Source organism: Rattus norvegicus, chromosome Y (assembly GCF_021556685.1).
Source record: "Rattus norvegicus strain SHRSP/BbbUtx chromosome Y, alternate assembly SHRSP_T2T, whole genome shotgun sequence".
Lineage (NCBI taxonomy): Eukaryota > Metazoa > Chordata > Mammalia > Rodentia > Muridae > Rattus > Rattus norvegicus.
This window is the reverse complement of record NC_141555.1, coordinates 67263741-67288355: the sequence shown is the minus strand read 5'-3', so window position 1 is coordinate 67288355 and position 24615 is coordinate 67263741. Positions and strand designations below refer to the sequence as shown.

General features: G+C 41.9%; 1 pseudogene; it reads right to left on the bottom strand.

Annotated features, from left to right (window-relative positions):
- Window positions 1-23377: 23377 nt before the first annotated feature.
- On the bottom strand, window positions 23378-23945 carry LOC147998075 (large ribosomal subunit protein eL19 pseudogene; annotated as a pseudogene).
- Between the last annotated feature and the right edge of the window lie 670 nt (window positions 23946-24615).

Genomic DNA, 24615 nt, shown 5'->3' with positions numbered 1-24615 from the left:
ACAGCACCTAAGGAGGGATATACATGTGTGTATACCAACACACACAGCATTCATACAACACACACACACACACACACACTCATAAACATACAGACATATATACATTCATTCGCAGGTATACAACATACATACACACACATAAACACACATACAATATACAAACATATAATATATATACACATACAACATACAAACATACATACACATACACATAGACATACATACACATAGACATATACAATATACAGACATATATACATGCATGCACAGATATACAACATGCAACATACATACACACACATAAACACACATACTACATACACACATATAGATATATACACAGATATATACAACATAGCAAACTTACTACATACACATACATACAACAGTTACATATACATACATATACACACGTGCATACATGCACACACATACACTAAATATGAATGGGATTCAGTCGATAATGGTAGATGGAAAAAGACCAGTAAAAGATACAGAGCTTGAAGCATGGAGGACCCAAAGAAGAATGTATGTGACCTTGGAATCCCAGGGTGCAGTCTGATTAGAAACTGAGATTACAACATGGAGTAAGAGCTCATTAGGCAAAGAAGACATTACCATGTAAAAAACAACTTCCCATTTCCATCATTCATCTAATCAAAAAAAAAGTATTATGAGCATTTCCTCTGCCTGTGTGGGGGTGCATCACAAGGGTGCAGTACCTGCAGAGGCCAGAAGATGACATCAGATCCCCTTGCACTGGAGTTAGAGATGCTTGTGAGCTGCTCTGTGGGTGCTGCAAACTGGATTCAAGTCCTCTGCAACAGCAGCGAGTGCTCTTAACTGCTCAGCTATCTCTCCAGCCCCCGTCATTCATCTAAATGATGCTTGAGGGGCTCTCTGAGCCTCAAGAGGAGCATCAAAAACCAAATGCTATCCATCCTCATGTAAGAAGAGCAGAGGCCAAAAGCACGGAGCTTAGAAAAAGACCAAGCCGTGTCACGTTCATCTTCCAATATGTGTAAAACAGCTTATAAAATGTCATATTGTCAGAGGAAAACACCAAATGCCATCTGGAACCCTGGTGCACAAAAGCTCCCAGAAAGGGCGGCGCAGATCTTCCTGGTTGCTGCTGCTGCGGAGAGCTCGTAGGCAGCACCCCAAGAGAAAACTTGAGCCTCGGGACTACAGGTAAGATCAACTTTTCTGCTGCAGGAGACCTGTCTGGTGAACTCAGGACACACAGAGGCAAAATTCCTCTAGGACCAGGCTCTTCCAGTGTTTAACGGGAGTCCCAAACCCACGGATCCCGGCCCGCAGCAGCTCTCTGCTCCCAAACCACAGGGGAGAGAGAACTCACTGCCTGGTCTGGTGGGCACTCCTGAGGCTGCAGAGCAGAAAAGACCACCAACACTGCCCACCCCTGCCCACATCCCTGACTCAAGAGGAAACTGTATACGGCATCTGGGTTCCCATAGAGGAGGGCCCAGGAGCAGCAGGAGCACTGCGTCTGCGACACCGCCAGAACCTGAAGAGACCTACCGTATAAACAGTTCTCTACACCCAAATCCTGTGTGAGGGAGAGCTAAACCTTCAGAGAGGCAGACACACCTGGGAAACCAGAAGAGACTGCACTCTTCACACATCTCTGACGCCAGAGGAAAACACCAAATGCCATCTGGAACCCTGGTGAACGGAAGATCCAGGAAAGGGCGGCACAGATCTTCCTGGTTGCTGCTACCGCGGAGAGCTGATAGGCAGCACCCACAAGCAAACTTGAGCCTCAGGACCACAGGTAAGACCAACATATCTGCTGCAACTGACCTGCCTGGTGAACTCCAGACACAGGCCCACAGGAACAGCTGAAGACCTGTAGATAGGAAAAACTACACGCCCGAAAGCAGAACACTCTGTCCCCATAATTGGCTGAAAGAAAACAGGAAAACAGATCTACAGCACTTATGATACACAGGTTTAAAGGACAGTCTAGCCACTGTCAGAAATAGCAGAACAAAGTAACACTAGAGATAATCTGATGGCGAGAGGCAAGCGCAGGAAGCCAAGCAACAGAAACCAAGACTACATGGCATCATCGGAGCCCAATTCTTCCACGAAGGCAAACATGGAATATCCAAACACACCAGAAAAGCAAGATCTAGTTTCAAAATCATATTTGATCATGATGCTGGAGGACTTCAAGAAAGATGTGAAGAACTCCCTTAGAGAAATACAGGAAAACATTAATAAACAAGTAGATGCCTACAGAGAGGAATCGCAAAAATCCCTGAAAGAATTCCAGGAAAACACAATCAAACAGTTGAAGGAATTAAAAATGGAAATAGAAGCAATCAAGAAAGAACATATGGAAACAACCCTTGATATAGAAAACCAAAACAAGAGACAAGAAGCTGTAGATACGACTCCTGAGGCTGCAGAGCAGAAGAGACCACCAACACTGCTCACCCCTGCCCACATCCCTGGCCCAAGAGGAAACTGTATAAGGCCTCTGGGTTCCCGTGGGGGAGGGCCCAGGAGTGGCAGGACCCCTGCCAGAGACACCGCCGGACCCTGAAGGAAACAGACCGGATAAACAGTTCTCTGCACCCAAATCCCGTGGGAGGGAGAGCTAAACCTTCAGAGAGGCAGACAAGCCTGGGAAACCAGAAGAGACTGCTCCCTGCACACACATCTCGGACGCCAGAGGAAACAGCCAAAGACCATCTGGAACCCTGGTGCACTGAAGCTCCCGGAAGGGGCGGCACAGGTCTTCCTGGTTGCTCCCGCTGCAGAGAGCCCCTGGGCAGCACCCCAGGAGCGAACCTGAGCCTCGGGACCACAGGTAAGACCAAATTTTCTGCTGCAAGAAAGCTGCCTGGTGAGCTTGGGACACACGGAAGCAGAATTTCTCTAGGACCGGGCACGTTCTGTGTTTACCGGAAGTCCCACACCCGCGGATCCCGGCCCGCAGCAGCTCTCTGCTCCCAGACCAGGTGAGAGAGAGACCCAACCGCCTGGTCAGGTGGGCACTCCTAAGGCTGCAGAGCGGAAGTGACCACCAACACTGCTCACCCCTGCCCACATCCCTGGCCCAAGAGGAAACTGTATAAGGCCTCTGGGTTCCCGTGGGGGAGGGCCCAGGAGTGGCAGGACCCCTGCCAGAGACACCGCCGGACCCTGAAGGAAACAGACCGGATAAACAGTTCTCTGCACCCAAATCCCGTGGGAGGGAGAGCTAAACCTTCAGAGAGGCAGACAAGCCTGGGAAACCAGAAGAGACTGCTCCCTGCACACACATCTCGGACGCCAGAGGAAAAAGCCAAAGACCATCTGGAACCCTGGTGCACTGAAGCTCCCGGAAGGGGCGGCACAGGTCTTCCTGGTTGCTGCCGCTGCAGAGAGCCTCTGGGCAGCACCCCACGAGCAAACCTGAGCCTCGGGACCACAGGTAAGACCAAATTTTCTGCTGCAAGAAAGCTGCCTGGTGAACTCAAGACACAGGCCCACAGGAACAGCTGAAGACCTGTAGAGAGGAAAAACTACACACCCGAAAGCAGAACACTCTGTCCCCATAACTGACTGAAAGAGAGGAAAACAGGTCTACAGCACTCCTGACACACAGGCTTATAGGACAGTCTAGCCACTGTCAGAAATAGCAGAACAAAGTAACACTAAAGATAATCTGATGGCGGGAGGCAAGCGCAGGAACCCAAGCAACAGAAACCAAGACTACATGCCATCATCGGAGCCCAATTCTCCCACCAAAACAAACATGGAATATCCAAACACACCAGAAAAGCAAGATCTAGTTTCAACATCATATTTGATCATGATGCTGGAGGACTTCAAGAAAGACATGAACACACTTAGGGAAGCACAGGAAAACATTAATAAACAAGTAAAAGCCTACAGAGAGGAATCGCAAAAATCCCTGAAAGAATTCCAGGAAAACACAATCAAACAGTTGAAGGAATTAAAAATGGAAATAGAAGCAATCAAGAAAGAACACATGGAAACAACCCTGGATATAGAAAACCAAAAGAAGAGACAAGGAGCTGTAGATACAAGCTTCACCACCAGAATACAAGAGATGGAAGAGAGAATCTCAGGAGCAGAAAATTCCATAGAAATCATTGACTCAACTGTCAAAGATAATGTAAAGCGGAAAAAGCTACTGGTCCAAAACATACAGGAAATCCAGGACTCAATGAGAAGATCAAACCTAAGGATAATAGGTATAGAAAAGAGTGAAGACTCCCAGCGCAAAGGACCAGTAAATATCTTCAAGAAAATCATAGAAGAAAACTTCCCTAACCTAAAAAAAGAGATACCCATAGACATACAAGAAGCCTATAGAACTCCAAATAGATTGTACCAGAAAAGAAACACCTCCCGTCACATAATTGTCAAAACACCGAACGCACAAAATAAAGAAAGAATATTAAAAGCAGTAAGGGAAAAAGGTCAAGTAACATATAAAGGGAGACCTATCAGAATCACACCAGACTTCTCGCCAGAAACTATGAAGGCCAGAAGATCCTGGACTGATGTTATACAGACCCTAAGAGAACACAAATGCCAGCCCAGGTTACTGTATCCAGCAAAACTCTCAATTAACATTGATGGCGAAACCAAGATATTCCATGACAAAACCAAATTTACACAATATCTTTCTACAAATCCAGCACTACAAAGGATAATAAATGGTAAAGCCCAACATAAGGAGGCAAGCTATACCCTAGAAGAAGCAAGAAACTAATCGTCTTGGCAACAAAACAAAGAGAATGAAAGCACACAAACCTAACCTCACATCCAAATATGAATATAATGGGAAGCAGTAATCACTATTCCTTAATATCTCTCAACATCAATGGCCTCAACTCCCCAATAAAAAGAAATAGATTAACAAACTGGATACGCAACGAGGACCCTGCATTCTGCTGCCTACAGGAAACACACCTCAGAGACAAAGACAGACACTACCTCAGAGTGAAAGGCTGGAAAACAACTTTCCAAGCAAATGGTCAGAAGAAGCAAGCTGGAGTAGCCATTCTAATATCAAATAAAATCAATTTCCAACTAAAAGTCATCAAAAAAGATAAGGAAGGACACTTCATATTCATCAAAGGAAAAATCAACCAAGATGAACTCTCAATCCTAAATATCTATGCCCCAAATACAAGGGCACCTACATACGTAAAAGAAACCTTACTAAAGCTCGAAACACACATTGCACCTCACACAATAATAGTGGGAGATTTCAACACCCCACTCTCATCAATGGACAGATCATGGAAACAGAAATTAAACAGTGATGTAGACAGACTAAGAGAAGTCATGAGCCAAATGGACTTAACGGATATTTATAGAACATTCTATCCTATAAAGCAAAAGGATATACCTTCTTCTCAGCTCCTCATGGTACTTTCTCCAAAATTGACCATATAATTGGTCAAAAAACGGGCCTCAACAGGTACAGAAAGATAGAAATAATCCCATGCGTGCTATCGGACCACCACGGCCTAAAACTGGTCTTCAATAACAATAAGGGAAGAATGCCCACATATACGTGGAAATTGAACAATGCTCTACTCAATGATAACCTGGTCAAGGAAGAAATAAAGAAAGAAATTAAAAACTTTTTAGAATTTAATGAAAATGAAGATACAACATACTCAAACTTATGGGACACAATGAAAGCTGTGCTAAGAGGAAAACTCATAGCTCTGAGTGCCTGCAGAAAGAAACAGGAAAGAGCATATGTCAGCAGCTTGACAGCACACCTAAAAGCTCTAGAACAAAAAGAAGCAAATACACCCAGGAGGAGTAGAAGGCAGGAAATAATCAAACTCAGAGCTGAAATCAACCAAGTAGAAACAAAAAGGACCATAGAAAGAATCAACAGAACCAAAAGTTGGTTCTTTGAGAAAATCAACAAGATAGATAAACTCTTTGCCAGACTAACGAAAGGACACAGAGAGTTTTTCCAAATTAACAAAATCAGAAATGAAAAGGGAGACATAACTACAGATTCAGAGGAAATTCAAAAAATCATCAGATCTTACTATAAAAACCTATATTCAACAAAATTTGAAAATCTTCAGGAAATGGACAATTTCCTAGACAGATACCAGGTATCGAAGTTAAATCAGGAACAGATAAACCAGTTAAAGAACCCCATAACTCCTAAGGAAATAGAAGCTGTCATTAAATGTCTCCCAACCAAAAAGAGTCCAGGTCCAGACGGGTTTAGTGTAGAATTCTATCAAACCTTCATAGAAGACCTCATACCAATATTATCCAAACTATTCCACAAAATTGAAACAGATGGAGCCCTACCGAATTCCTTCTACGAAGCCACAATTACTCATATACCTAAACCACACAAAGACACAACAAAGAAAGAGAACCTCAGACCAATTTCCCTTATGAATATCGACACAAAAATACTCAATAAAATTCTGGCAAACCGAATTCAAGAGCACATCAAAACAATCATCCACCATGATCAAGTAGGCTTCATCCCAGGCATGCAGGGATGGTTTAATATACGGAAAACCATCAACGTGATCCATTATATAAACAAACTGAAAGAACAGAACCACATGATCATTTCATTAGATGCTGAGAAAGCATTTGACAAAATTCAACACCCCTTCATGATAAAAGTACTGGAAAGAATAGGAATTCAAGGCCCATACTTAAACATAGTAAAAGCCATATACAGCAAACCAGTTGCTAACATTAAACTAAATGGAGAGAAACTTGAAGCAATCCCACTAAAATCAGGGACTAGACAAGGCTGCCCACTCTCTCCCTACTTATTCAATATAGTTCTTGAAGTTCTAGCCAGAGCAATCAGACAACAAAGGAGGTCAAGGGGATACAGATCGGAAAAGAAGAAGTCAAAATATCACTATTTGCAGATGACATGATAGTATATTTAAGTGATCCTAAAAGTTCCACCAGAGAACTACTAAAGCTGATAAACAACTTCAGCAAAGTGGCTGGGTATAAAATTAACTCAAATAAATCAGTTGCCTTCCTCTATACAATAGAGAAACAAGCTGAGAAAGAAATTAGGGAAACGACACCCTTCATAATAGACCCAAATAATATAAAGTACCTCGTTGTGACTTTAACCAAGCATGTAAAAATCTGTACAATAAGAACTTCAAGACACTGAGGAAAGAAATTGAAGAAGACCTCAGAAGATGGAAATATCTCCCATGCTCATGGATTGGCAGGATTAATATAGTAAAAATGGCCATTTTACCAAAAGCAATCTACAGATTCAATGCAATCCCCATCAAAATACCAATCCAATTTTTCAAAGAGTTAGACAGAACAATTTGCAAATTCATCTGGAATAACAAAAAACCCAGGATAGCTAAAGCTATCCTCAACAATAAAAGGACTTCAGGGCGAATCACTATCCCTGAACTCAAGCAGTATTACAGAGCAATAGTGATAAAAACTGCATGGTATTGGTACAGAGACAGACAGATAGACCAATGGAATAGAATTGAAGACCCAGAAATGAACCCACACACCTATGGTCACTTGATTTTTGACAAAGGAGCCAAAACCATCCAATGGAAAAAAGATAGCATTTTCAGCAAATGGTGCTGGTTCAACTGGAGGGCAACATGTAGAAGAATGCAGATCCATCCATGCTTATCACCCTGTACAAAGCGTAAGTCCAAGCGTAACTCCACATCAAACCAGACACACTCAAACTAATAGAAGAAAAACTAGGGAAGCATCTGGAACACATGGGCACTGGAAAAAATTTCCTGAACAAAACACCAATGGCTTATGCTCTAATATCAAGAATCGACAAATGGGATCTCATAAAACTGCAAAGCTTCTGTAAGGCAAAGGACACTGTGGTTAGGACAAAACGGCAACCAACAGATTGGGAAAAGATCTTTACCAATCCTACAACAGATAGAGGCCTTATATCCAAAATATACAAAGAACTCAAGAAGTTAGACCACAGGGAAACAAATAACCCTATTAAAAAATGGGGTTCAGAGCTAAACAAAGAATTCACAGCTGAGGAATGCCGAATGGCTGAGAAACACCTAAAGAAATGTTCAACATCTTTAGTCATAAGGGAAATGCAAATCAAAACAACCCTGAGATTTCACCTCACACCAGTGCGATTGGCTAAGATCAAAAACTCAGGTGACAGCAGATGCTGGCGAGGATGTGGAGAAAGAGGAACACTCCTCCATTGTTGGTGGGATTGCAGACTGGTAAAACCATTCTGGAAATCAGTCTGGAGTTTCCTCAGAAAATTGGACATTAAACTGCCTGAGGATCCAGCTATACCTCTCTTGGGCATATACCCAAAAGATGCCTCAACATATAGAAGAGACACGTGCTCCACTATGTTCATCGCAGCCTTATTTATAATAGCCAGAAAATGGAAAGAACCCAGATGCCCTTCAACAGAGGAATGGATACAGAAAATGTGGTACATCTACACAATGGAATATTACTCAGCTATCAAAAACAATGAGTTTATGAAATTCGTAGGCAAATGGTTGGAACTGGAAAATATCATCCTGAGTGAGCTAACCCAATCACAGAAAGACATACATGGTATGCACTCATTGATAAGTGGCTATTAGCCCAAATGCTTGAATTACCCTAGATCCCTAGAACAAACGAAACTCAAGACGGATGATCAAAATGTGAATGCTTCACTCCTTCTTTAAATGAGGAAAAAGAATACCCTTGGCAGGGAAGGGAGAGGCAAAGATTAAAACAGAGACTGAAGGAACACCCATTCAGAGCCTGCCCCACATGTGGCCCATACATATTCAGCCACCCAATTAGACAAGATGGATAAAGCAAAGAAGTGTAGACCGACAGGAGCTGGATGTAGATCGCTCCTGAGAGACACAGCCAGAATACAGCAAATATAGAGGCGAATGCCAGCAGCAAACCACTGAACTGAGAATAGGTCCCCTATTGAAGGAATGAGAGAAAGAACTGGAAGAGCTTGAAGGGGCACGAGACCCCAAAAGTACAACAATGCCAAGCAACCAGAGCTTCCAGGGACTAAGCCACTACCTAAAGACTATACATGGACTGACCCTGGACTCTGACCCCATAGGTAGCAATGAATATCCTAGTAAGAGCACCAGAGGAAGGGGAAGCCCTGGGTCCTGCTAAGACTGAACCCCCAGTGAACTAGTCTATGGGGGGAGGGCGGCAATGGAGGGAGGGTTGGTTGGGGAACACCCATAAGGAAGGGGAGGGGGGAGGGGGATGTTTGCCTGGAAACCGGGAAAGGGAATAACACTCGAAATGTATATAAGAAATAATCAAGTTAATAAAAAAAAATGAACTGAAAAAAAAAAACAAAAAAAAAAAAAAGAAGCTGTAGATACGAGCTTCACCAAAAAATAGAAGAGATGGAAGAGAGAATCTCAGGAGCAGAATATTCCATAGATATCATTGACACAACTGTTAAGATAATGTAAAGCAGAAAAAGCTACTGGTCCAAAACATACAGGAAATCCAGTACTCAATGAGAAGATAAAACCTAAGGATAATAGGTATAGAAGAGAGTGAAGACTCCCAGCTCAAAGGACCAGTAAATATATTCAACAAAATCATAGAAGAAAACTTCCCTAACCTAAAAAAAGAGATACCCATAGGCATACAAGAAGCCTACAAAACTCCAAATAGATTGTACCAGAAAAGAAACACCTCCCGTCACATAATAGTCAAAACACCAAACACACAAAATTAAGAAAGAATATTAAAAGCAGTAAGGGAAAAAGGTCAAGTAACATATAAAGGCAGACCTATTAGAATCACACCAGATTTTCGGCAGAAACTATGAAGGCCAGAAGATCCTGGACAGATGTCATATAGACCCTAAGAGAACACACATGCAGGTCGAGGTTACTGTATCCTGCAAAACTCACAATTAACATAGATGGAGAAACCAAGATATTCCATGACAAAACCAAATTTACACAATATCTTTCTACAAATCCAGCACTACAAAGGATAATAAATGTTAAAGCCCAACATAAGGAGGCAAGCTATACCCTAGAAGAAGCAAGAAACTAATCGTCTTGGCAACAAAACAAAGAGAAGAAAAGCACACAAACATAACCTCATATCCAAATATAAATATAACAGGAAGCAATAATCACTATTACTTAATATCTCTCAACATCAATGGCCTCAACTCCCCAATAAAAAAACAAAGATTAACAAACATGATATGCAACGGGACCCTGCGTTCTGCTGCCTACAGGAAACACACCTCAGAGACAAAGACAGATACTACCTCTGAGTGAAAGGCTGGAACACAATTTTCCAAGCAAATGGTCGGAAGAAGCAAGGTGGAGTAGCCATTCTAATATCAAATAAAATCAATTTTCAACTAAAAATCATCAAAAATATAAGGAAGGACACTTCATATTCATCAAAGGAAAAATCCAACAAGATGAACTCTCAATCCTATATATCTATGCCACAAATACAAGGAACCCTACATACATAAAAGAAACCTTACTAAAGCTCAAAACACACATTGCACCTCACACAATAATAGTAGGAGATTTCAACACCCCACTCTTATCAATGGACAGATCATGGAAACAGAAATTAAACAGAGACGTAGACAGACTAAGAGAAGTCATGAATCAAATGGACTTAATAGATATTTATATAACATTCTATCCTAAAGCAAAAGGATATACTTTCTTCTCAGCTCCTCATGGTACTTTCTCCAAAACTGACCATATAATTGGTCAAAAAACAGGCCTCAACAGGTACAGAAAGATAGAAATAATCACATGCGGGGTATCAGAACGCCATTGCCTAAAACTGGTCTTCAATAACAATAAGGGAAGAATGCCTACATATACGTGGAAATTGAACAATGCTCTAGTCAATGATAAACTGGTCAAGGAATGAATAAAGAAAGAAATTAAAGACTTTTTAGAATTTAATGAAAATGAATGTGCAACATACCCAAACTTATGGGACACAACGAAAGACGTGCTAAGAGGAAAACTCATAGCGCTGAGTCCCTGCAGAAAGAAACAGGAAAGAGCATATGTCAGCAGCTTGATAGCACACCTAAAAGCTCTAGAACAAAAGGAAGCAAATAAACCCAGGAGGAGTAGAAGGCAGGAAATAATCAAACTCAGAGCAGAAATCAACAAAGTAGAAAGAAAAAGGACCATAGAAATAATCAACAGAACCAAAAGTTCGTTGTTTGAGAAAATCAACAAGATAGATAAACACTTAGCCAGACTAACGAGAGGATACAGAGTGTGTCCAAATTAACAAAATCAGAAATGAAAATAGAGACATAACTACAGACTCAGAGGAAATTAAAAAAATCATCAGATCTTACTATAAAAGCCTATATTCAACAAAACTTGAAAATCTGCAGGAAATGGAGTATTTCCTAGACAGATACCAGGTACCAAACTTAAATCAGGAACAGATAAACCAGTTAAACAACCCCATAACTCCTAAGGAAATAGAAGCAGTCATTAAAGGTCTCCCAACCAAAAAGATCCCAGATCCAGATGGGTTTAGTACAGAATTCTATCAGACATTCATAGAAGACCTCATACCAATATTATCCAAACTATTCCACAAAATTGAAACAGATGGAGCACTACCGAATTCCTTCTATGAAGCCACAATTACTCTCATACATAAACCACACAAAGACCCAACAAATAAAGAGAACTTCAGACCAATTTCCCTTATGAATATCGATGCAAAAATACTCAATAAAATTCTGGCAAACGGAATCCAAGAGCACATCAAAAGAATCACCCACCATGATCAAGTAGGCTTCATCCCAGGCATGCAGTGATGGTTTAAAATACAGAACACCGTCAACGTGATTCATTATATAAACAAACTGAAAGAACAAAACCACATGATCATTTCATTAGATGCTGAGAAAGCATTTGATAAAATTCAACACCCCTTCATGATAAAAGTCCAGGAAAGAATAGGAATTCAAGGCCCATACCTAAACATAGTAAAAGCCATACACAGCAAACAAGTTGCTAACATTAAACTAAATGGAGAGAACCTTGAAGCAATCCCACTAAAATCGGGGACTAGACAAGACTACACACTCTCTCCCTACTTATTCAGTGCAGTTCTTGAAGTTCTAGCCAGAGCAATCAGACAACAAAAGGAGGCCAAGGGCATACAGATCGGAAAAGAAGAAGTCAAAATACCACTATTTGCAGACGATATTTTAGTATATATAAGTGATTCCAAAAGGTCCATCAGAGAACTACTAAAGCTGATAAACAACTTCAGCAAAGTGGCTGGGTATAAAATTAACTCAAATAAATCAGTAGCCTTTCACTACACAAAAGAGAAACAAGCCGAGAAAGAAATTAGGGAAATGACACCCATCATAGTAGACCCAAATAATATAACGTACCTCGGTGTGACTTTAACCAAGCAAGTAAAAGATCTGTACAATAAGAACTTCAAGACTCTGAAGAAAGAAATTGAAGAAGACCTCAGAAGATGAAAAGATCTCCCATGCTCATGGATTGGCAGGATTAATATAGTAAAAATGGCCATTTTACCAAAAGCGATCTACAGATTCAATGCAATCCCATCAAAATACCAATCCAATTCTTCAAAGAGTTAGACAGAACAATTTGCAAATTCATCTGGAATAACAAAAAACCCAGGATAGCTAAAACTATCCTCAACAATAAAAGGACTTCAGGGTGAATCACTATCCCTGAACTCAAGCAGTATTGCAGATCAATAGTGATAAAAACTGCATGGTTGGTACAGAGACAGACAGATAGACCAATGGAAAAGAATTGAAGACCCAGAAATGAACCCACACACCTATGGGCACTTGATTTTTGACAAAGGAGCCAAATCATCAAATGGAAAAAAGACAGCATTTTCAGCAAATGGTGCTGGTTCAACTGTATGTCAACATGTAGAAGAATGCAGATCGATCCATGCTTATCACCCTGTACAAAGCTTAAGTCCAAGTGGATCAAGGACCTCCACATCAAACCAGATACACTCAAACTAATAGAAGAAAAACTAGGGAAGAATCTGGAACACATGGGCACTGGAAAAATTTCCTGAACAAAAGACCAATGGCTTTTCTCTAAGAACAAGAAGTGACAAATGGGATCTCATAAAACTGCAAATCTTCTGTAAGGCAAAGGACACTGTGGTTAGGACAAAATGGCAACCAACACATTAGGAAAAGATCTTTACAATCCTTCAACAGATAGAGGCCTCATATCCCAAATATACAAAGAACTCAAAAGTTAGACCACAGGGAGACAAATAACCCTATTAAAAAATGGGGTTCAGAACTAAACAAAAATTCACAGCTGAGGAATGCTGAATGGCTGAGAAACACCTAAAAATTGTTTAACATCTTTAGTCATAAGGGAAATGCAAATCAAAAAACCCTGAGCTTTCACTGCACACCAGTGAGAATAGCTAAGATCAAAAACTCAGGTGACAGCAGATGCTGGTGAGGTTGCAGAGAAAGAGGAACACTCCCCCATTGTTGATGGGATTGCAGACTGGTACAACCATTCTCGAAATCAGTCTGGACGTTCCTCAGAAAATTGGACATTAAAATGGCTGAGGATACAGCTATACCTCTCTTGGGCATATACCCAAAAGATGCCCGAACATATAAAAAAGACATATGCTCCACTATGTTCATCTCAGACTCATTTATAATAGCCAGAAGCTGGAAAGAGCCCAGATGGCCTTCAACAGAGGAATGGATACAGAAAATGTGGTACACCTACACAATGGAATATTACTCAGCTATCAAAAACAATGACTCTATGAAATTCGTAGGCAAATGGTTGGAACTGGAAATTATCATCCTGAGTGAGGTAACCCAATCACAGAAAAACAGACATGGTATGCAGTCATTGATAAGTGGCTATTAGCCCAAATGCTTGAATTACCTTAGATGCCTAGAACAAATGAAACTCAAGACGGATGATCAAAATGTGAATGCTTCACTCCTTCTTTAAAGGGAACAAGAATACCCTTGGCAGGGAATAGAGAGGCAAAGATTAAATCAGACACAGAAGGAACACCCATTCAGAGTCTGCCCCACATGTGGCCCATACATATACAGCCATCCAATTAGACAAGATGGATGAAGCAAAGAAGTGCAGACTGACAGGAGCTGGATGTAGATCGCTCCTGAGAGACACAGCCAGAATACAGCAAACACAGAGGCGAATGCCAGCAGCAAACCACTGAACTGAGAATAGGTCCCCTATTGAAGGAATCAGAGAAAGAACTGGAAGAGCTTGAAGGGGCTCGAGACCCCTTATGAACAACAATGCCAAGCAACCAGAGCTTCCAGGGACTAAGCCACTACCTAAAGACTATACATGGACTGACCCTGGACTCTGACCTCATAGGTAGCAATGAAAATCCTAGTAAGAGCACCAGATGAAGGGGAAGCTCTGGGTCCTGCTAAGACTGAACCCCCAGTAAACGTGATTGTTGGGGGGAAAGGGCAATGGGGGGAGGGTGAGGAGGGGAACACTCATAAGGAAGGGGAGGGGGAGGGGGATGTTTGTCCCAAAACCGGGAAAGGGAATAACACTCAAAAGGTATATAAGAAATACTCAAATTAATAAAAAAAAGAAAAAAGAAAAAAATGAATTTGAGATGGTGTGAAAGAATGTAGGAAGAGGTGAAAGGAGAGGAGGGATGGTAGAAATTATGTAATATATATATTTAAAATTATAAAACATATAGAATAGTTAAATTTATTTATACCAATATTTGAATTAAAATGAAACAGTGTAAAACAGTAGCAACAACAAAACAGAAAAAAAAATGTCATATTGTGAAAGCTGCCGTTAGAGGTTAATATTTTTACTGTCAAGTTATTACACTTCTGCAACTCCATTATCCCAGGATAAAAGACACAAAGGGGGGCTTTGATATGTGGGGATGGCTCCTAGGTGATCTTAGGAGACGTTAATTTCATTCTCCATTCAGAATGGATGAAACAGTGTATCCTGTGTCTACCCTCCTGTATGTGGCCTGCTATTGCCTCATCAAGCAGCGGACAGTTTGAGATTGTCTGTTGTGACTTTTCCCAACTGAAACTCTGCCTACACTAGAGACTAAGAAAGAATACTGCTAAGAAATATTCACAGAAAAATCCAGAGATCCCAGATTTAAGCAGTCATAGGATCAGTTGTCATAGGAACAAAACACTGTGCAGGTCTTACGGCATGTGGCAGAATGCACTAAGACACATCAGGGATATGGATGGTGTTTATTTCTTTCTTTATTTTAATTTTCAAGTTATTTTTAATCTGTAAGCGCACAAACACAGAGGTCAAAGGACAACGTATGAGGGTCAGCTCTCTCCTTCCACCATGTGGGTCCTGCATATCAAACTTAGGATGTCAGCCTTGGGACAAGCCTGGATCAAGCATATTCAAACCATGATGATGCCTTTATCACTATAGTCTAGTTTTCGCTTCCTGGATTATACACATGGATTCAGGATACAAGCTCTTGTCCCTACTCTCTTCTTTCAAGATTTCAAGTTCAGTCCTTGCTTCTGCCTGGCTGTATGGTGGCTGTGAGATTTCTTTGGTTCCTTCCAGGCAGAGTAATAGAGGAGGATCAATAACAGTTAATCATGTTTTCCACACATTACTGTATTATCATGGGTCGCCAGGGCAAAGTCCATCATTGCAAGGCAATAACCAGGCTAGCTTTTACTTGCTCCTAAGAATTTTTTTAAAGATTTTCTTCTAATCAGCCTGGTCTACAAAACAACTTCCAGGCCAGCAAAAGCTACGTTGTAAAATCTTGTCTCAAACATAAAGTGCAACAAAATTCAATAAATAAAATAAAATATAATAAACACAAGAAAATAAAATTTTATAGCTATAATCATAGAAAGATTATTTGTCCTCAACATTTATGCTTGCATGTCGGAACTGGATTCAATTTACAATTGTCTTAACACTCTTCCAGGCAAGCCACACATCAGGGGAAGGGCTGATGTGAACGGATCCACACTGAGTTGTAGTAACCTAAATCTGAGCTGTTCTCGACATACTGAACGTGTTACCTTTCATCCTCTGTGGCTAAGACCTTATATGAACAACCCTAAGAAACCTAGGCTCTCCTGTTCTGTCTTCAACTCATTAAGTCTCTCAGAAACCACGTTAGGAATCCCAGTGTGTTCCGTTACAATAAGCTTTCTCTGCCTGAAGCATTTCATCGGTAAAATAAGAATAAAAAGCCCCTGTGTTTAACAAACACTTAATGTGGCTGAGACCCGGGAGCTGTCCTAGGTGCTGAACACAGAGTACAGCCAGACACAGCCTTCAGTGCTCATGAGAAATAAAAGCTGATCTGGGAGAGATACATAATCAATACAATCATATATTTATATAATAAAGAACTTGGGAGTGGAAAAGCTTTAAAGAAAAAAATAAAACAAGGAAAAGAACAGAGAATCAAAACAGAAGGTACAGTTGTGTTTAGACTGGAAATCACGCCCACTGCAAAACAGGCAGGATGGCACAAGTTCACTTCTGAAATAAATAACTCTAAAGTTTCAATTCTGTGCTCAGAAGAAAAAAAGGGCCTATTAAAGATAAAACTTTTAAAAAGTTTTGTTTTTTCCCAGACAACATCTAATGGAATTGCTAACCAACTGGACTAATTGAAGAAATGTTAAAAGGGTGCCACAGAGATGACATAGTAATTAAGAATGCAAACTGCTTCTACAGAAGATCTGAATTGGATTCATGCTCCCGTGTCCTGTGACCCACAATCTTGTTATTTCAGCTCCAGGGGATCTACCGCCCTCTACTGTCTTTCTTGGATATCGTGCTCATATGTGTATACACACACACACACATACACACACACACACACATATACACACACAAACACACACACACATACACGAACAAACAAAGAAATAATTAAAAATTAAAAAGTAGACTTTGAAAAAGTATGTTACACAAGAATCATTTAAGGAGACGAAATAATGAGTCAGAAATTCATACCCATACACAGAAATCAGTGCATGAGGAACAGAGTAATTAAAACAGGACTAAAATTAACATTTTCAGTCATGATTGCTCTTTAACATGAAATAATAGCAATATAGGTTCACATCTGAAGTAAATATAAAATAGACAGCAAGCTAGAGAAGATGGAAAGTAGTAATGGGAAATATATGATTCCACGGGCTACGTATTAATACAACTAAAGAAGTATTTAACTAGGGGTGAGTCTGGATTCTTTGACACATATTGTAAATACCAGGTGTGGTGGCAACACATAAAACAAGTGTTTTAATTTTTTTAGTACATCTCGATGCTGAGGACCAGGGATACAAGAACATCTGCTTACATCCTGCTACTAGAAAAAGACTGGACTCATCTTTAGAGCCCATTCTTGGGAAGTTGAAAAAAAAAGGTAGGTTATGTCTACTGGGTTTGAAGAACAAGTGGACTTTGACGAGTTGGTAGCCATTGTGCCTGCAACATCTACAAAACACAGTACTGGAGAGAACAGTGAAAGATTCAAAGAAGATCACACTGTGCCTGGCCTACCTTCTGCTGACTCTTCTACTGACAAACTTGGACAGGTAATTTCCCCACACATTCCAGGTTCACATAAACCTTCCTCTCTTGCCATAGAGATCTTGGATCTTCCACTTTTCCAGGAGTTTCTGGAACTATCCAAATGTTTCCAAGGATCTATAGGTCATTCCACATTTGCCCAGGTGTCCAAAGTCTTCCCACAGATCCTGAAAAGAAATCATACATTCTCCTCTTCCAGAAGGAGTGTCTTTTTTTATTCCATATTTATTCAATTGGTATTTCTTATTTACATTTCATATGTCATTCCCTTTCCTGGTTTCCAGGCCAACCTCTCCCTAGCACCTCCCACTCTGCTTCTATAGGGGTGTTCCTCTCCTGATCCGCTCCCACATTCTGCCCTTTCCCAACAATCCCATTCACTGCGGAGTTCAGGCTTGGCCGGACCAGAGACTTCCCCTTCCACTAGTGCAGGACTCCCAGCTGCCAAGATGGTTCTTTTCTGTGCATGTGCACACATGTGTGCTGATAAGCCCGCAAATCTTCCATTCCTCTGGGAGAACGTTACCCTAGAGATATAACAGCCAGGATATAGGCATTGAGGCCATGGCAGCCTGAGAGTTCTGCAGAGGTTGACAGTCTCCACTGCCCCTTCTGTGACAATTAGTGTTGAATGTCTGGGAATTCTGAAGTGGCTTTTGTTGTATCGACTGCCTTGCTAGCAGAAATGTGAGAGCATCAGTAAACCACACAGAGGTGGCTCATATCTCACAGGTGACATGCATGGCACTTGTGCTTGCCCAGATGCCCTTTTATGATGTGGGTGTGTTTCCCTCCCTCTGCAAGCAGGCTTCCGTGCAGGGAAAAATTTTGTTATCTCTTTCTCCATAAAAGGATATTCACTTCTGGTTTGAAAGTCAAACCAACAGTCATGCGTGCCATGGAACAAAAATGAGGACAGATTCTTTTATGTATGCAAATGTATTCCGAGTGATACTTTGGATTTATATTTGTAAGATTATTACCAGTAGGTAATGAAATTAAGATTTAAATATTGTGCTCCATTTAAATGGCAGTTAAGCTTTTGGCTGGATCAGGAATCAGCACATTGTTGGGTAAATACTAATCGGGCTGTGATGACATCCCGTAATTAGTTAGGGCTTGGGGGAAAATAAGATTTCCTTTGCTACCTGCCATTTCATCTCAAGGCAACTTTGAGGCTTCAGAGTTTCCATTAGAAGGATTAGATGGTTGAAGCAGCTCTCCCAGCTCCGGGTGATAGTCTAATTCTAGACCTGGGTAATTAGAGCAACAGTTAGATCTAAATTCAGACAAATAATAGGATGGAGTTCATGCTGATTAGCCACACAAAGCCATTAGTTGGATCAATGATAAGTAAGCATTTCTTTTCCTGAGCAGAACAATCCACACTGGAGCTGCGCTGGGGTGGCTGCAGGCTCGTGTCTCTACAGGTGCTCTCTGAGCCACCTGCAGGTATAGGATAGTATACAGTCTTTGTCCCAAGTCTACAGTGAAGAGGTACTCATCCTGTCTCCGGGCTAGAAGGAACTGAAGTTCAGAGATGTCTTTGTTCAGGTCCACACAGCAAAGGGCAGGGCAGAGAGAGATTCACTTTCGGTATGTCTGACGCTTTAAGACATCCTCAGAGACACTGCTGCAAATCTCAACCCCCAAACATTGATCCCAAAGCAAGAGTGACCATCAAGATAGCTAAAACTTGACTTCCACTGAGAGTGGATTAGTAACAGCAGGAAACCAGAGGCCATATACTTCCTGATCCTCAGTAAGGACAGTTTCAATAGTGTGTGTGTGTGTGTGTGTGTGTGTGTGTGTGTGTGTGTGTGTGTGTGTGTGCACGACTGCGCGCATGCGTATTGTTTGCAGATTCCCTTGGAGGACAGAAGAGGACCTCAGGTTCCCGGGAGCTCATTTACAGACAACTGTGAGCTGCTTAAGTGGATCCTAAGAACAGAATTTGGGTTCCCTGTGAGTATGGAACATGCTCTTAACTGATGGGCTATCTCTTCAGGCCCATGTGTTTCTCAGCCTCGAATGAGATATCTTTAGGAAAACGTGCACTATCTCTGCAGGCAGCCTTGGCTGGGTCAGTTGCATTGATGTTTCTGATGCTCAGCCTTCAGGAGACAAAGGCTAGACCCCAGAAGATAGCTTCTCTCCATTATAGCGTCACCCTTAACTCTCCAGTTCCTCTATCCTGTCTTGTTCGAACCACAGGGACAATGCTGCTTCCTCCAGGACTCTGGAGGTGTGTTCTCGTCGGTTGAGCAAGGACGTTAGGCTATGAATAAAGGTGTGTGTGACTCAGTGCCTTTTGCTGTACTATTTATGAAATGTTTTGTCTGGAATTAGGGCCGGGGCTGGTTCAGGTGTGTAAATTAGAGACAGCCTCACAGTCTCTTGAGTTGAGCCTCTTTTATAACCTTAGAGGCTCTCAGGGGAGCACGTCACCACCCACACCACCTTTACCCCTGAAAGGATGGCTAAAGACAGTCTTTGGGGTCGAGATTCTTCTGCAAGCTTGAAACTGTGGAGTCAAAGTGCTTTCAGCTTCCCAGCTTCTGTTACATGCAGCTCTTCAGCTTGACATCACAAACTGTAAGGGAAGAGAGCTGTGAGCTCCTTACCATGGGTGTCTTGGAAAGTTTGGGTCGAGTTCTGCATTAATTAAGCCTCATTTGAATAATGAGCACATGCTATTTATTTTCTTGGAGAGCTGCTCTGAGGGAAGCAGAGAGGTTTCTCCTACAGGAAGCCTGGTGGCCCGTGGGCCCATCGCCCATCACTTGGGTGAGGGAGAGGGAGGCAAGTGTGCTATTTTAAACCCTCTGTTGTTGAAGTAAACACCCATAACTGGAACATTGTGGGGCGGTTTGTCAGCTGTTTCTGTGAGAAAAGGCCTGGGGTCAGCCAACGTCTTCTCCAGTCCTTTCAACGCTGCTCTCTGCCGTGCATAGGAGATGGTCTAATATCTGCCAATCTAAGCTCCCCAAATCATGTGTTCTCTTTCATCTGTTATGGGGCTGAGCAGAATTGTGATGAACTTGACATCATGTGGCCACCTTAGTTGTCATGAGGGGCACTCCACAGGAAGAGAGGTATTCTCACACCAAACACCCAGATCTGGCTGATCTTGACCTGGGTGCTTAAAAAGGACAGGCATCTCTGCACCAAAAAGCAATGATTCCTCTGTACATATGGATATTTAACTCTGATCAGGGCTCATGATCTAGTCTAGTTAAAACAAGCATCCTATGTGACATTTCTTTGTGATTTTTTTTTTTTTTGTAATTGGCTGTGCAGAGTGACTTCGTCTGTCATGTGGTACAGGAAAAAATGAGCCAGATTCTTTCAGCTCTGTAATTAAATCACATACCTTCATGGCTTTGGCTGCACCCAGTTATCTTCCTTCTTGGACTACTTGCCCATCTATCTAGGCCAGAGTTCCGAGCCATAAACAAAAGTACAGAAGGCACAAGCCTGATTCTGTTGAGTGTGTGGCTCAAGAACTCAAACATGCCGGCACTTATGAGACTGCACACTGGAGCTACACACTTAACATTATGATATGCAGAGGATAGGAGGGGCTATATACACATGACAATTTCATACTTCAGGGAGATACAGGACTTCATGTTCTTGGGGTTTTGGAGCCATGCAGATCCAACATATGTTCTTCATGCAAACATCATGAGTCTTTAAGCAAGATTTTAAAACAATGGTGTAATTATCATATATGTGAAGAGACCCTGTAGTGGTTTGAATATGCACTGCCAAGGAAATGGCACTATTTGGAGGTTGGCCTTCTTGGAGGAGGTGTGTCCCTGTGTTGGTGAGTTCTTGAAATCCTTCTCCCAGCCATGTGGGAGACACTCTGCTGCTGGCTTCTTTTAGATGAAGATATAGAACTCTCAGCGCCTTCTCCAGCACCATGTGTGTCTGCACACTGCCATGCCCTCTGCCTTGATGATAATGGACTGACCCTTTAAACCTGTAAACCAGTCCCGATTACATGTTGTCCTTGGTCATGGTGTCTCTTCTCAACAGTGGAAACCTAACTAAGACCCCATACTGGATAGTTCATGGGATTGCTCAAATGTCCTTGGCACCATCACTCTTTTATCTTCTGCAATGGCCCAACCCAATCTCTATCCAATCCAGGGTGCTCCTCCAGTCTTGGTGCTCACAAGAATCCCCTGTACAAGGCACTTTCCCTCAAACTCTCCTAGTTTGTACAATGCCACCAGCCATTGCATCCTCTTCATTGATAGGGTGATGTCTATTCTCAAGGATGGGCATCAAGTCTCCCATGTGGTTTTGTAGGGTAGCAAAGCATCTCCAGGGACAGGGCACAGATTCAGGGGCTTAGAGAGACGGCTCAGACACAAAGAACACTTGATACTCTTGCAGAGGGCCCAGGTTCTATTTCCAGCATCCATATGATGGCTCACAGTTGAACTATTAGCCTGTTTCAGGAGATCTAATGCCCTCTCTTGGCATCTTCAGATATCAAGCAGGCACATGGTGCACACAGTTCCATGTAGCCAGAACATTCACACATTCGACAATATAAACACATCTGATTTTTAAAAGGTATGAGCGTTGGAATATGGGCATGGGTGATGCTGAGCGTGGATCCCAACAGCTCTCTTTTAAGGGTAGTAGGGACACCAGTAGTTTGGAACCTGGTGGCTGTAGGAGAGGGAGAACCATATGGTCATGTCAGTATAATGCCTTCTGGTTTGGAAATGTTCATCTCACGGCTCTGATGGTGCCCATGAGGCAGAGGTCTCAGCACTGAGCTTGGGAACAGTCAGCACTGGGAGAAGGCAACAGGTGAATGACTATGTCTTTCTTCAAATACAGTGAAAGAGGTTCTTTTCTCCGTGTTTTCTGTCATCATAAAGTTCTAAAAACCACCGTGGTCCAGATGAACTTAATTTGAAAGTCATTACAATGGATATGGGGGGAGTTGAGCTGCCAGTTCAATAAGGAAATATTTGATGAGCCAAGAAAAAAGTGTGAAAGTTAACATTATAAACATGATTAATGAGCAGGGTGGCTTCAAAAATTCATAAAAGAAAATAACAACACAACACGCAGGCCCTGGTCTCTGTTGGCTCGACAGGCTGCTGACAGTGTGTCCTGATTTGTCTACATTAAATAGTTGAGGCTCTAGGCTTGCCCACATGGCCCATGTTGTCTCTCATCTGAACTTGACAGGAATAACTTTATGTTTTTGTGTACACACTTTCCTAATACCATAATCGCTTTAGCTGATTTGGGCTTTGCCAGCCAGTCAGGGATGTTGAGGCTAATGTGTTTCTTCTTTAAAAACAACAACAACAACAACAACAATGACAACAAAAGTAGCAGCAATAACAACACCCCCCCCAAAAAAAAAAAACAAAAAAAACCAACACGTTTTTGTTTTTGTTTTTTTTAAAACCACAACAATTCATATTTACCAGAAAAGTAAATTGGAAGTTATGTTGTCTGTTGGGGACTTGTTCCTCTCTCTAGAGCGCTATTGTATTAGGGTTTCCAGAGAAACAGAAATGTCAGAATGATTACACATTGTCTTAGTTAGATTTCCATTGCTGTGAACAGACACCATAACCAAGGTAACTCTCTTTTTATTTTAAGGCTTGTTTTATTTTCATGACTGATTATATGAGGCCACAGTGAGGTCACTATGCACAGATGTGAAGGAAGCTTTATTTCTTGGTCTCTTCCTCCTTGTACAGAGTCTTGATGATCTCCTTTTTCTTGGCCTTGAGGCGCTCCTCCCATGCATTTTTCTGCTGCCTTGGTCTTAGACCTGTGAGCCTCAGCCTGGTCAGCCAGTAGCTTCTTGCAGGCCATGTCTGCCTTCGGTTTGTGGATCTGCTCCATAAGAATTCATTAGTTTTGAATACATTCTTTTTGACCTTCAGGTACAGGCAGTCAATCTTCTTAGATTTCCAGTATTTACTGAGAAGCCGGTGCAGGATCCAAATCCTACTCATCCAGGTCACCCTCTCAGGCACCCAAGTGTTGGCAGTACCCTTTCCCTTCCCTATGACCATATGACTGCACGTCAAGGAGTTTTTTCTGGCAGCAAGCCTGAGAATGGACAGTTACAGGCTTCCAGATGATCAGGCCATCTTTAATCAGCTTCCTGATCAGCTGAGGGGTGTTGGTATTGGCGATTATATTGGTCTCATTGGGGTCCATCTGGACCTTCTTTTTACCACAGTGGAGGACACTAGAGGCAAGGGTCTTCTGTAACCTGAGCATGCTCATGGCTGCAGACGCAGCAGCAAATGTAACTCTTATAAAGGACAAGATTCCATTGCAGCTGGCTTACAGTTTCAGAGGTTCAAGCCATTATCATCATGGCAGGAATCATGGGAACATCCAGGCAGACTTGGTGCTGGTGGAGCCCAAAGTTCTTGATGAACAGGCAGCAGAAAATGATTGTCTGTACCACTGAGCATAGTTTGAGTATATACAAATCTCAAAGACCAGCCACCACAGTGGCACACTTCCTCCAACAAATTCAAACATACTCCAACAAGGCCACACCCACCCCAACAAGGCCACACAAACTCAAACAAGGCCACACCCAATCCAACAAGGCAACATCTACTCCAACAAGGCCACACCTACTCAAACAAGGTCACACCTACTACAACAAGGCCATACCTCCTAATAGTATCCCTCCTCATAGGTCAAGCATTCAAACACATAAGTCTATGGTGGCCCACTCCTATTCAAACCACCAAACACAATAAAAGTTAATTTGACTTACAGGACACTGTCTGGATAATCTAGCAATGTCTGTCTCATGAAGGGTACTGAGAAAACCATTAGCTGCTCATTCTATGATGCTTGATACCTCAGCCATCTTAACCTGGTGCTGAAGGAACGTGAGTTTCCTGGAGGCATTGGTCTGCAGTCTACAATGAGATAT